Source organism: Otolemur garnettii, unplaced genomic scaffold (genome assembly GCF_000181295.1).
Source record: "Otolemur garnettii isolate 467f Iridium unplaced genomic scaffold, OtoGar3 scaffold00217, whole genome shotgun sequence".
Lineage (NCBI taxonomy): Eukaryota > Metazoa > Chordata > Mammalia > Primates > Galagidae > Otolemur > Otolemur garnettii.
In genome coordinates, this window is record NW_003852612.1 from 1,513,481 (window position 1) to 1,527,109 (window position 13,629).

The following is a 13,629-nucleotide window of genomic DNA, read 5'->3' on the forward strand; positions in this document are numbered from 1 at the left end:
GTCTGGTGAAGCCCCGGTGGGAGGGTGAGGACAAGAGATTCCATCTGGAGCCTGGAGTCGGGGCTGCTTTGCTGGCTGTCCTGATGCTGCCAGGCTGCGCTTCCTCCCAGGGGGTTGTTTAGAGTGAAGCTACACCCATGGTGTGCAATGGTCCCTCACCCTCACGTGATCTCTGGGCTGATTCCATTCATGGAACGGCCTCTGTTCCAGCCCCTCTGCTTGCTCCGTGAGGAGATTCAGCTGAGACCACCCATATGAGCTTCCCACCCAGCCCCTCACGGCCCCGCCGCTGCAGTTTTCCAGCTGGATTTCCAGCCTCGCCAGGAACCTCCTCGCCTCACTGCTGCAGCCAGCAGGGCTGGTGTGCAGAACCCCAAAAGGCCCGACGCAGCACTTTCTCGGAGCTCTGACTCCCGGCCAGCACATTTCACACACTGCCTGCGAGCCCTCCGGAAGGCCTGGAGTATTTTCTAGTCTTAGCTTTTCTTCTACAACCTACTCTTCCCAGCCTCTGTTTTTCCCAGCTGAGAAGAAGGCGAACAGGAAAGCAACCAGCCACAGCCAGGGCAGGAAGCGGGAGGCCACATCTGACTGCCCTTCGCTTCTAATTCCAGAAATGGCTTGTGCCGTGATCCTGGCTACGGGCTGAATCAAATCATTCATTCCACAGCGGGCCAGAGTCCAGAAATAGCCCGTGCACTTGGGCAATGGGTTTGTCGTTCCCTCGTGCACTGGCTGTGGTTGTGGCATTTCTGTGGCTGAGCCACTGTGTAAAGGTGTTTCACATGGGCGATTCTCTCTTCACCCTGAAAGTAGGGCCCCTCAAGGGGGAGCAAGCACCCTGCTGCCCTCCCAGAGTACCCCTCCAGTTAGACTTATCACAGGGTGGGAGATACGTGGGGCTGCACAGGTATGGGGGTGGGGGATGGCAAGGTGCCAGAGTGGGGACTTTCTCTCAGGGAGAGCCAATCTCCAAGAATGAAGGATGACCTCATCCTGTGCTCAGTCCGCAGAGAAAGTGCCAGAAGCTATCAGACCAACTGAGCATTGGAGTTGGGAAGTATTATTCTTGTGTTCATTTTCTGTTGCTTCTTGTAACTATTTAAAAAGAAGTGAGTCAGTGGACCGCATGAGGAAAAACTCAGCCACAGAGAAATGTAATATGGAGAGCTCTTCCTCGGCTCCCGGGAGCAAATGCGGAAGGGAGTTTGGCTTTTGTTTTCCTTCAGACTTAATAACAAGCTGTTCCTTTTGCGTGGTTTGTTTGGCGCTGTCTCGGGATTTGGCCTTTACCTCAGGGCGCCCACACAAATGGCCCAGGCCTTCCCTGTCATCAGGGAGCTGCGAGGGGGTGGGTCCCTGGGTCTGGGCCCTCAGGCTTGGCTGTGGCTGTGCTCCAGGCTCCGGGGGGAGGACAGGGACCTGGCCCAGAGCCTGCCTCTTTCTGCTCAGCTCTAGCTTGATGGGACTGTGAATGCTCATGACATTGCTGGCTGTAGAAGTGTCTCCTTCCAACACACACTTCCTCAGAAGGGTGTGATGTCAGCTGAGAACATCCCACTGAATGCCACACATGTGACCCAGGAGCTGCAGAATCCCAGGGGCTGGCCATGCCCTTTTCGAGTTCTTGGAGAGCCATGCTGGGATCTCTTGGGAAGGGCTGGGTCTTCCTCTTCTCTATGTCCAAAATGGGCTGACCATAGGTCTCCCTGCACACTGCCCTCAGGCGACAGTTGCTGACTTGTACTCAGTGAAACTTCTTGCAACAGGACCCAAGGCTCCAACTTGGAGGGTGAGGTCCCAGAACCCCAAGGCCAATGGTGAGTTACCCTGATTTTTAAGAGTGCTATGCTTATTTCTGCTGAAGACTTAAGGCGTCTTGTCTGTGGAAATCAGCAAATGCATTTACAGATAACCCCTGAAAATAACTGGAATTATTTTGTTTTATCCCTACAATTAGAAAGGCTATTGCAAACATTTGTCTTAAGATGGCTTATTTGTAGCCCCATCCTTCAGAAAGATGATGCAGTTGCTTAATGTATGGTTGAGATGTCCCAGGCCAGGCCAGGAATAGTCCCTTCCCCAAGCAGCACCTAAAGTCCTGAGCGGACCCCAGGCCTTCCAGGAATGTGTTCAGGTGAGGTAGGGACTTCTGGGAAGGCTAGATCAGGCTGCATGAAATTTCCACAGAAAAATTCCCAGGAATGAAGGCCAAGTCTAGGGGCCAGAAGGGGAAGCAATCCATTCATGGCTACCTGCTCCAGTTAGCTGGGATGTTGGCTTCCAACCCACCCTGCCCCCACACCCACACATACCCCAGATGCAGAATTGGGCTCTATGGAACAGACAGAGGCCAGAGCAGTGTGCTGCCTGCCCAGCCCACCTGTGCTGCCCACAGTAGCCAGCATCATGGATGTCTACCTTCTGGGGAGAAGAGGGAGGGAGGTCCTGCCATTGCCAGTGGGAAGGAATGAGTCAGCCTTAATTCAAGACACCAGGGAAAGACAACTCTCCTCAGAAGCCATCCCAGATCCACCCTGAAATCAGAAATTTAACAGATTTAATAAAGATTAAAGGCAAGCATCTAGGTATTATTTATTGCAGATACTATAAGTATCTGCATATTATTTACATTTTAATTTATAGTTTTAAAATGATTACCTATAAACATAAAGATAATTTAGCGAATGTATTATTAATTCATTGGAAACAACATAGAATAGGCTATTTATGGAACACAAATTCACAGGTCATGGTACATCACAGTGAAATATCATTGAACAGACCAGAAGATAATGTCTTCCTGTTTACCTGCCTCAGTGAAGCAGGTATGACTGTCTCATATCAGAACCACAGCAGGTACACAAATTCAAGTAGGCATATTGGAGGACTGCAGGCCACAAACATCTTACTGCAGTAAGATGTTCACCACCCAACCCACAATAAATCGAATTGATCACAGCAAAGCCACGCTAAGGTAATTAAAAGAGAACAACATCAGCAATTGAAAACTAATCTCTCAAGACCTCAGAGCTGAGAGTCTGGACACAAAGCCTGCTTTCCCACGCTGCAGGGTCTCTCTTTGCAGAGATATGTCCAGGGGCAGCTTGGCTGCATGTCTGAGCACCAGATGTCTGAGCAAACCCCCAAACTTCAATCCTTGCAAAGCCTAGCAATATGGGACTATCTTAAAATGTTAGTGCCAAACATTTGGAATCAAAGTAACTCAGACTGCCCTCAGCGAAATGTAAAAAGTCAAGGTCATTGTGACAATATGACCACTCCTCCATAAGGATGGAAAACTGACTTGCATTTTTCATGAATTTATGACCAAGAAGGGTATCTGGTGGTGCACTGGGGCCAGCTAGTACTGGCTAGTGAGAACCAGCTGTTACATCTTTCAAGAACTTTACAAGCCAGGGCCGGGAGCAGTATCTTATCCCTGTAGTCCCGGCACTTTGGGAGGCTGAGACAGGTGGATCATTTGAGCTCACAGGTTCAAAACCAGCCTGAGCTAGAGCGAGACCCTGTCTCTAAAAATAGCCGGGCATTATGGCAGGCAACTATAGTCTCAGCTACTTGGGAGGCTAAGGCAAGAGAATCGCTTGAGCCCAAGACTCTGAGGTTGCTGTGAGCTGTGACTGAGAGAGAACACCGAGAAAGGTAAGGTCCAGGAAAACAGGTCTTCTCTAAGAGACCATAGGGATACACCTGCAGGGTTCTCTCCATGGTGACTCAGCTCTTAGGAATTTGTAAACTTAACTTCCTGTATGGTTGAGATAGTCCCTTCCCCAGACAGCACCTAAAGTCCTGAGTGGATCCCAGGCCTTCCAGGAACGTGTTCAGGTGAGGTAGGGACTTCCACTTCTGTGAAATCTTGTAGTTAGTTCTGTGGGGGCTGGAACAGGATCTCCTGCTTGATTTGAACTGGCCAATGAAAAAGGTACCTGTGGGTTGGAACCTTTTGACTGGAGATAAAAAGGGAAAGACCAAGCCAGTCAGGGAGCAAAGCCATTTGAAATTCTTCTATGCCATAAACTCCCAGCTGGTGAATAAAGCCCTTCCTCTTATAAACATGGTGTTTGGGTGCTCTTTCTCTCCATGGGGGCTCATCTTCCTTCAACAATGGCACTTCCTGCCACAGCACTCTATCAGGGGTGACAAAGTGACCCCTCTGTCTCAAAAAAAAGGAACTTTGCAAGCCAGTTGTTAAACACAGCCATTATCAAAAATTAAAATCATGCAAACTTACAATTAAAGTATATTAAACAGAAAAGTAACAAATACTCAGACTCTTTACTTCTTATTTATTTTACTAATTTTAAGACAGAAGACATAGTGAGAGTATTTACACCTTGGTAAGAAGCAAAGGCTAAAATGAGAGCACCCCCAACCCAGCAAGCTGTTAAATATTTACCATCACACTACTGGGGGGCTCTCATAGGCCAAGCATTCTGATTGTGAGATAAGCTTGTAAGCATCATTTCCCGGGTAATTCTAATTTTCTAGACCAGTTCCCACAATATGAGCTGCACATGAGTCACAGTTTAGAAAAAGTACTCCATCAACATTTTCTGATTCTCACAGCAATCCCCAAAAGTAGGTAAAGTAGGGCTCATTCCCCTCTGATAGATAAAGATGGTGAGACTCGGACAAGGTAAGACCAGCTTCCTGGGTTCACACAGCCCGTATGATGGGACTCTAATCTTATCAGCTGTATTGGCTAGATGAGGTGGGCACATTTTATTAGAAGTAGAGAAATCAAATCAACACAAGGTCCAGAAGTTGTGTCCTCTGTTAGAAAAACAAATTAAAATTAATTTATTTTCTGGCAATAGGTAGCAAAACTTTAAACCTGAGATACCATCTGTCTTGGCAATACCATTTCTAGAAAGTTACCCTTAAGGAAATAAAGGATTTGCCCATTTTCGATACAGTGTAGTTTATTTATTTATTTATTTTTGCAGTTTTGGGCCGGGACTGGGTTTGAACCCGCCACCTCCCGTATAGGGGGCTGGCACCCTACTCCTTTGAGCCACAAGCACCGCCCAATATAGTTTATATGAGTGAACTCAGAAGCAACCTAAGTGTCCAAGCTGGAGTTTGGGCTATTGGGTCATTTTAGCTGCACCTGGGAACTTGTTAGAAATGCAATCTCAGATTCCATCCCAGACCTACTGACTGAGAAACCCTGAGGTGGGGCCCAGCAGTCTGTGTTTAAATAAACCGTCCCTGTGATGGATTCTGTTGCCTGCTGGAATTTGAACACTCCTAGGTTAAATAAATTGTGGAACAACTAAGCAATGGAATACAACAGAAAGTGAAAAAATACGTTCACAGTATCATGAGTAGAAACGTATCCTGAATAATCCCAGTTACAGAAGACCTAATATATGTATGCAGATACACACACACATAAAGGCGGGAATAATACGTACCAAACCTTAACAACATTTATCTTTATATAGGAAAAAAAGTCCCCATGCTTTGTTAATTTTTATTTTCTAATTTTTCTATGATAATTATGTAAGAAAATAAGCCACAACTTACTTCTAGTTTTATTTAAATATTAATGAGGTTGGGAAAAATAATGTGCAAGCAAGATTTTGCAAAACCCTATGTCTTCTGGCTGCTCTGTCCTCAGGACGCTCACACCAATCCCACGGGCAGACGCCTCAGCCCAGAGTCCTTGGGAATTGTAGCAGACATCAGCCTCTGGGTCAGGCAGCAGCATTTGGCTCTCTAGATGCAGAAATGGGGCCGAAAGAGGAGGAGAAACCAGCTCCTGTCCACACAGGGTTAAAACGTGACTGGTTAGAGAGAGGCTCCTGGGAAAAATGTGACATGTGTTTGCAAGGAAACACAAACAAGGACAAATGAAGACACTGACATGTGGCCCTGATCAAAGCCAGCTGGACAAGCAGGAAGGGCTGTGGCTGTGGGGAGTGATGGCCCAGGCATGGGGTTAGTTGAACAGGGCCCGGAGGGCGGGCAGAGCAGCCTCCCTGTCCATGGGAATGCGGCACTTGGGGAAGTTGAGTAAGATCAGGCACTTGAGACCTGAATTAGCTGTTGCAGCTACCGGGAGGGAGCCCACCCAGATCTGTCTCTCAGCATCACGTACCCATACAGAAAAGAATCAACATTTACCTGCCACCAATCACCTGCGAACACAGAGCAGGGACTTTCCTTATGTCATTGTATCCTGGAGAAGCAGCCCCCACCCACTCCATTTTCCAAGCTAATGTCAGACACCTGCTGAGCCATGGACCAGGCTGCAGAGCAGCAGGCCAATCCCTCTTCAAAGTGCAGGCTTTGTCCATCAGAGCCAGCCAGACTGACATCAGTGTCCCCTAGAGCACCTCTGGGCCTCTTCCCTGGACACCTGCCGCAGACCACAAAATCTTACATCCACACCTTCTGTCATTCCTCTCCGTTTGAAGAGAGCAACAGCATCTCTTCAAAAACTTGTGTGGGCCCAGGCTTGGCATTGCTGCATTTCCATCCTGTAAGGGCTAAAGCCTCTCTGCAGCATTTATTTAACACTGAGCCATGTGAACTCTGAGTGCTATTGTCAATTGTCGTTAATTGAAGAGATACATGGTATGTCCATTTTGGAGACAAACGGCCTCACAGATTCCATGGACAACAGTTGTGGCTTAGATGTTAAAGTACTCACAAGTTTTTTCAACTGTCCTGGGCCCAAATCCGACCACTTGTTGTTTCCCTGCATTGCTTTCAGATGACAGATGCAGTCCCCCACTCGGAATTCGGAGGAAGGAGGGGTCCTCGTGGGCCCTGGTGATGACTGAGACTGTGACCTGCCCACCAGGGGGCGGAAATGGTCACATCTCTGCCAAAAGAATATGCCAAGGATTTTCATTATATGTGATTTATAGTTTCACGTCTTAAATTTAAATCTTTTATCCAGTGAGTGTCAATTTTTGTTAATGGTGAAAGATATAGGTCCAGTTTCAGTCTTCTACAAGTTGCCAGCCAATTCGCCCAGCACCATTTGTGAACAAAAAATTAGAAAGGGCACATGTTAAGAGATAAGAAATGTTTTGAATCAAGAAAAACAGGAAAAATGATTAAAAGGCAAAAAGCACTGGTGTGTGTGAAAGGATATTGTTAGTGGGAATAAATTGATAAAATTAGGTGATGAGAATGTAAGCAGTTACTCTCATTTTTATTTTCAATTTCCCCCCATGGTAATTGAACTGTCTAGTTTTCCAATTTCTTTAAGCCAAGCATTGTCATCTAAATTTGTATACTCTTGTATACCACTTACACAATACATTTTGATTCATCTTAGAAAAAGTGCTACACACCTCACTGCTGAATATCATTATGGTCACCCTCAAAATGCTCCCCTCAGAAAGCTATGCACTGATGCCTGGGCCTCATCCACTCTTCAAAGCAGTTTTGGAACTCTTTTTCTGGACTGGACATCAGAGCTGTTGTTGTATGAGGTCAAGTTCAAAAATTCATCCTAGAAAAAGTGCTGTGGAGGGTGCCGGCATCAGTGCATACCCACCCAAGGGCAGGACTTGGAAGATGACCATAGTGATGAGCAGTAATGAGGTGTGTAGCAATTGGTCTAGGAAGAGTTTGCAAACTTAATTGTCTGACCCCATATGTAGTTCAATAGCAATACATACTTACTGTTTTCTGCCTGGCACAATCCTGGGCTCTGAGAATATAGCAGTGAATAACATAGACAAAATCCTTGTCTTAAAGAAGCTGGCATTAGTGAGAGATAAACAATAAGTGGGTAAAAGCATAAGTACGTAAAATACTGTGTGTGGTGATAAGTCATTCCATGAAAAATACAGCATGGCTAAGTGGATACACAGCCATGGAAGTGCCCTCAGAGGAGGCCTTTCCATCAGGATGCTGTGGGGTCAGGCCTCTGAGTGGAGGTAGGGAGTACATCAGTCATTGGAGAATCCGGGGGAAGAGCTTTCCCAGCAATAGAAACAGCAAGTGTGAAGACGTAGACTAGACAGTGCTAGAAATTTCACAGGATTCTTTTACAGAATTTCCATTTGCCGATCAAAGATTCCCTTCTGGTCAACTTTCTGTTCAATTACCTGAAAAATGTAATATATTTATAATATATTATGCACATATCATATAAGCATATTATATGACTGCTAATTTGAACATCACTATTATCACAGATCCATTTCTACTATCTGTTTTCTCTTAAGATTTGCATTTTCCTGCTTCTTCAAATGTCTGGTATTGCTTCATTGAACATGGAACATTGTGGATGATACATTGTAGAAACTCTGGATTTCATAATATTCCTCTGAAGAGTGTGGATTTTTAGTTGTGCTGGCTAGGGCTCTGTGTTTATCTGTCTGACATCTATTAATCACACAACCAAACTTAACAGCCAAAATGGTGTACATCATCCTTGTAATCCAGCTTTCCTAAGTACCCGAACAATCATATTACAAACCTTCCAACCAAGCATGAGTCCATACCCTCACCGCCTTCTTTACCTAACTCACACACCAAACCAGTATTTATCCTTTCCTAAATCACCCAGTTACCAGACAACCAGAGACCAGAGTCCACCAACACTATTCCAACTAGTCCACCCTAAGCTGCTCCTCCTTCCTGCCTTGCCTTTTCCACAGAAAGCACAATGAAGGGCTTAGAGATGTGCTTACCCTTACTCCTCTGCCTCTGGGCAGAACACCAGACCTGGTCTTCTTCCCTGTATCTTCTTCTCTTGGCAAATGCAAATACTATAATAAATTCTTTTCAATAACATAAGATCTCTGTATTGTTATTTAATCACATTTATAAATTGAGATGCAGAGATAAGTCACTAGTTTGAGAAGTTAAACTACTGGCAAATGACTTTGATTCTATTGAATCCTCATCTAGGCCTTTGTGGGTGGGTCTATTTTAATTTTGTTTCTTTCTAGTCTCTACTCCTAGGGCCCAACTCCTAGCCCTGGTTTCAGCGGGAAGCCAGTTGTGCTTACCAAGTGTCCTGTGGTTTTCCAGAGAAACAGAATTGACAAGATGTGTGTGTGTGTGTGTTTACAGTGTAGGCTCATACAGTTATAGAGGCTGGCAAACACAAAATCTGTAGGGTGGGCCAGTAAGCTGGAGATCAAGAATGTTGCAGTTTAAACCTGGAAGCCACCTGCTAAGCATTCCCTCTTATCAGGGGACATCAGTCTGCTCTACCCACGTCTTTAAATGATTGAATGAGGCCCACCCACATTATCAAGGGCAATGTGCTTTACTCAAAGTTCACCAGCTTAAATGTAAATTCTCTTTCACAGACATCCTCACAAAAACATTCCAAATAATATTCAACCAAATATGTGGAATTTAAGAGGAATTTCGAAGCAGATTTTAGACCTCTCCATCCAAGGTGGTGGTTTTCTTTCTGGTGTTACTCTCCTAAAGTCTAGCCACTGTGACTGCTTTGAGCCCCAATCTCTGTCTTTCCAGCTCAGCAAGACGGTCACCTACTGCTTAAACTCTGGTGCTCTTGTGTAGCATAAGCTGGGACGAGTTCTCCCAACTGGAGCTGAGAAAATGAGCTCTCTTACTTCTCTTCTTTCAAGCACCAATGTCCCTCTGGCTTATGGTTGCTCTTAGGTGATGCTGAACAGTTGTTTAAGTGTATTTTGTACTGAGTTAATAATTGTTATCAGCATGAGAGTTAGAATGAGACACAACTCTGTCATTACCAGGTTCAGACTTTCTTAAGTCTTTTTTTTTAATATTTTAAGATGTCCAAGCAAGAATATTTTTGCACCAGCATTTTAAAACGTTTTTAATTTTGAATTCACTGTGGTCAATCACTATAGAACATGTAATTTCTCTCCTTTGTAATTTTTGCTTCTTTGTGGCCCAAGAAGTCCTGAAGTTAGGATACTGATATTTGAGATAGCTGGTTTAAAACCTCTTGCTCTTTCTCTTTTGGTGAATATCATGATTTACTGTATTTCAGAGCTGTGTTGTCAAGAACATAATCCTTCGTGGTGCTTTGATTACCCTGGCGGACAGTCAGTATCCAATATCCTTCTCTGTGACTTGCCAACTTTTTTACTTGAATTCAGTTTTTTTCCTAACATCACTATCTCTACATCTGTTTTATTTTGGGGTTAGGATTTGTCCGGTAACTTTTCTCATCCCTTTGTTCTCAACCTCACTATAATTTTCATTTTAGTTGTGTTCTTATAAGTAGCATGTGGCTGAATTTTTTTAACCACAATATGTTTTAAGTAGGGCAAATTTAATAAGTTCACATTTATTTTTATGTATTTATACTTATTTTTGTCACCCTAATTTGGCATTTATTCTGATGCTTGTTTTTTGCTTTTTGATTTGGTTTGATTTTGCTTGTCCTTAGCACTCTCAAATTTTACTGGATTTAGCTGGCTTTGTGATTATTGTCCTAGATTTCTCTTCCTTCTAAGCTAAGATCTAGTGCTTTTCTGCAGCTATGATAAATTTTATTCCCTCTCTTTTCATGTGTGCTTTTCTGTGTTTTGGCTCCTCCCCTCTTCTAGAACACATATTGAATAAGTATTAGAACTTCTGGATCTTCCCTCCACCTGTCTGAAATTCCATTTCACATAGTCACTTACTGTCTTTGTGCAACTAGCTTTGTCAGTGAGAAAACCGATTTCACAAAATCCAGAAGTTTGGACCTAGACTTCCCGACCCTTCTTCCCCTCAGCTGTGGCCCTTCCTTAGCTTTCCATGTTCCTTTAAACATCTGGGTATCGCTAGATGTGGTGGCTCACACCTGTAATCCCAGCACTCTGAGAGGCTGAGGCAGGTGGATTGCCTGAGCTCACAGGTTCAAGACCAGCCTAAGCAAGAACGAGAGCCTCATCTCTAAAAATAGCTGTGGCAGGCACCTGTAGCTCTAGCTACTCAGGAAGCTGAGGCAAGAGAATCTCTTCAGCCCAGGAGTTTGAGCTTGCTGTGAGCTATGATGCCATGCACTCTACCAAGAGTGACAAAGACTCTAAAAAAGCTCTGGGTACTAGAATACCAAGTGCCAGAATGCTCTGTCCTCTTCCCTGACCGACAATCTCCTTGGTGTCCAGGCTGAGACATCACTCTGCTGCCTATTATGATTATCTATTTTTTTTTGAGCTCCAACAGGAACCTGTTCACACCTCTAAATAAAGTTTTTTATTTCTGAGCAGTTTTATACTGACCCAAAAGTTGTAAGGGTAGTTGAGAGAGTTCCCAAATGCCTCACACCCAACCTCCCCTCTCAGTAACACCTTTCATTGCTCCAGTCCATTTGTTTCTGCTAATGCTCCACTGTTGGTTCATGACTATTAACCAAAATCCATTGTTTGGATTTCCTGGTTCTGGTCCAGCAGCACCCTATCCAGCATGCCACAAAAGTCATCATCATGCCTGCTTAGGCTCTTCTCAATCCCGATGCTTTTTTGGACTTTCCCTGGTTTTGATGACCTTGACGGTTTTGCATAGAACTAGTCAGAGATTGTGTAGACTGTCTCTCATTGGGATCTGTCCGATATTTTTCTCATGAAGGTAAATTTCATCTATGCTAAGTTTAAAATAAAATTGATCATAATTATACAAAAATTAAGTGTTCACTAATCTTTACTATTGCTCATATAGATAAAATTAACCTGATAGCTGACAAATGCCACTTAAGCTTAAATTGGGTGAGCTCAGTAAAAAGTAAAACCCTTGTTTCTACTGAGTGAGGGGGTGCCCTAGTTAGTATCATGTGGTCACCCTCTGCTTTGGAGAGCATCATGAACCAGGCAAGTTCCTTCACTCGGTAAAAACAAGCCCCCTTTGCTCACTCTGTGAACAGGCAATGAGCTCTTGGCAGTATGGTGGGAGCACTTCAGCCAAGTGGATAATGGCTGCCCATTATTTTTCTTAGCAAACAAAAAGGTGTGAGGAAGCCTTTCCAATATAGTTCTCTGAACTGTTTTTTCTTTTCTGAGTTTAAATCAGGAGATGGCAACAAATTGTGAGTCAAACACAACTAGGAATTAAAACCATGCCCAAGAGTCACCCCAAATGTGTTCTAATGGGGCACCTGCAGCCAGCAGCAAGGACTCCACTGCCATCAGTGGTAGACTCACTCCTCAGGGAGATATTCTGTGTACTCCTGCCCATGACAGCCAGAAGACAGGGCTGTAGGTGACACCCCCCTCACCTCTGCTAAGCCTTCTAAAGTCTGAAGTCTGGCATTGATGGCTCCCACTCCTCCAGCGAGGCCTTGATTAGGGTTCATTCAGTCTGGGAATAAGCAGACTGACAACCAGAAGAAGGAAAATAAGATACAGTGCAGCAGGTGAAACCCTTCTCAGCTAGTGGATGGGGGCAGGCACCTCTGCCTTCCTCATAACTTACAGATACTTCATTCATTAATCATGTCTGCACCTTTAAGCCTGGATTTTTTAAACAGAGTTGCATTCACTAAATAACCTAAAATCATTTTTTTTTTTTTTTTTTTTTTGTGAATGGGACTATTCCCTGGGAGTGGTAAAGAACATGGGCTCCAGGCCGGTTGCCTGGATCTACTTCTTCCTGGTCTGCCCTTGCTGTCTGTGTGCGAGATCTCAGATGAGCGATCCGACTTTATCGTAGTTTTCTCAACTGTGAAATGAGGATGATGCCTACAGGAGGCTGTGCGACTTTCCAAAGAGTGACCGTGTGTAAAACACTAGGAGCGGTGTCCAACAATGTAAATGCTCTAAGAAATGTTCCCTAACCTTATGTACGGTATGAGACACTGCAGGAAAATTACAGAAGATGGAGATACAGCCCTTAATTAAAGGGGAAATCATAGGCGAGCAGGGCAGGTAAAGGTTGTTTCATGGTTAAAGGATCTTCAGCTCACACACAGCACTTGGTTGCAGAATCCACATACCTGTTACTCTGCGGCAAAAATGAAGAGAAAATCATGGGAGAGTTGAAATTCCAGGGCCACCAGCACTCAGACCTAAGATGCGCTGCTAGGTGAGCCCGGGATGTTCAAGGCCTGAGTAACTTCCCTGCATATGTACCACGGCCTGAGAGATGGGCCACTCATTTGTCATCCAATGACTCATGAAAAATAATCATATTCTTTGATGATGGTTAATTAATCTGATAAGTCTGAGATTATGACAAATGACCAGGAAGGGAAAGAGTCAGTCACAGCCTGGACCTGGCCCGGGATGGACGTCCTACAAAGGGCCACTGCCCCTTCTGCACACTCTGTCTTAGGGACAGAGTGGAAAGGAGCCACATGAATCCTCCAGGCCAGTTGTCCCTATTTTCTCTCATAAATCCCTGAGCAAGTTCCAGAGCACTCTTTGACATGTGTTTTTAACCTTAATTCATAGGCTTGAACACCTGCAGGAACGTGGGGCTCACTGTCTCCAAAAGCTGCCCATCCTTGACTCCCTAATAGTTGATGAAGGAGACCCGAGACCCTGCCGCAGACGTTCCCAGGGCCGGTGTTCCTCGGGTTCTTCGCTCCCGAGCCTGGGTGTTGACTGCTCTCTCTCCCTGTCCACCGATCCCACCAGCAAGTCCTGCATCTCTTCCTCTAAGGTCCATCCCAAACCCACCATCCTCCATCTCTTTGCTGCTGGCACCCCA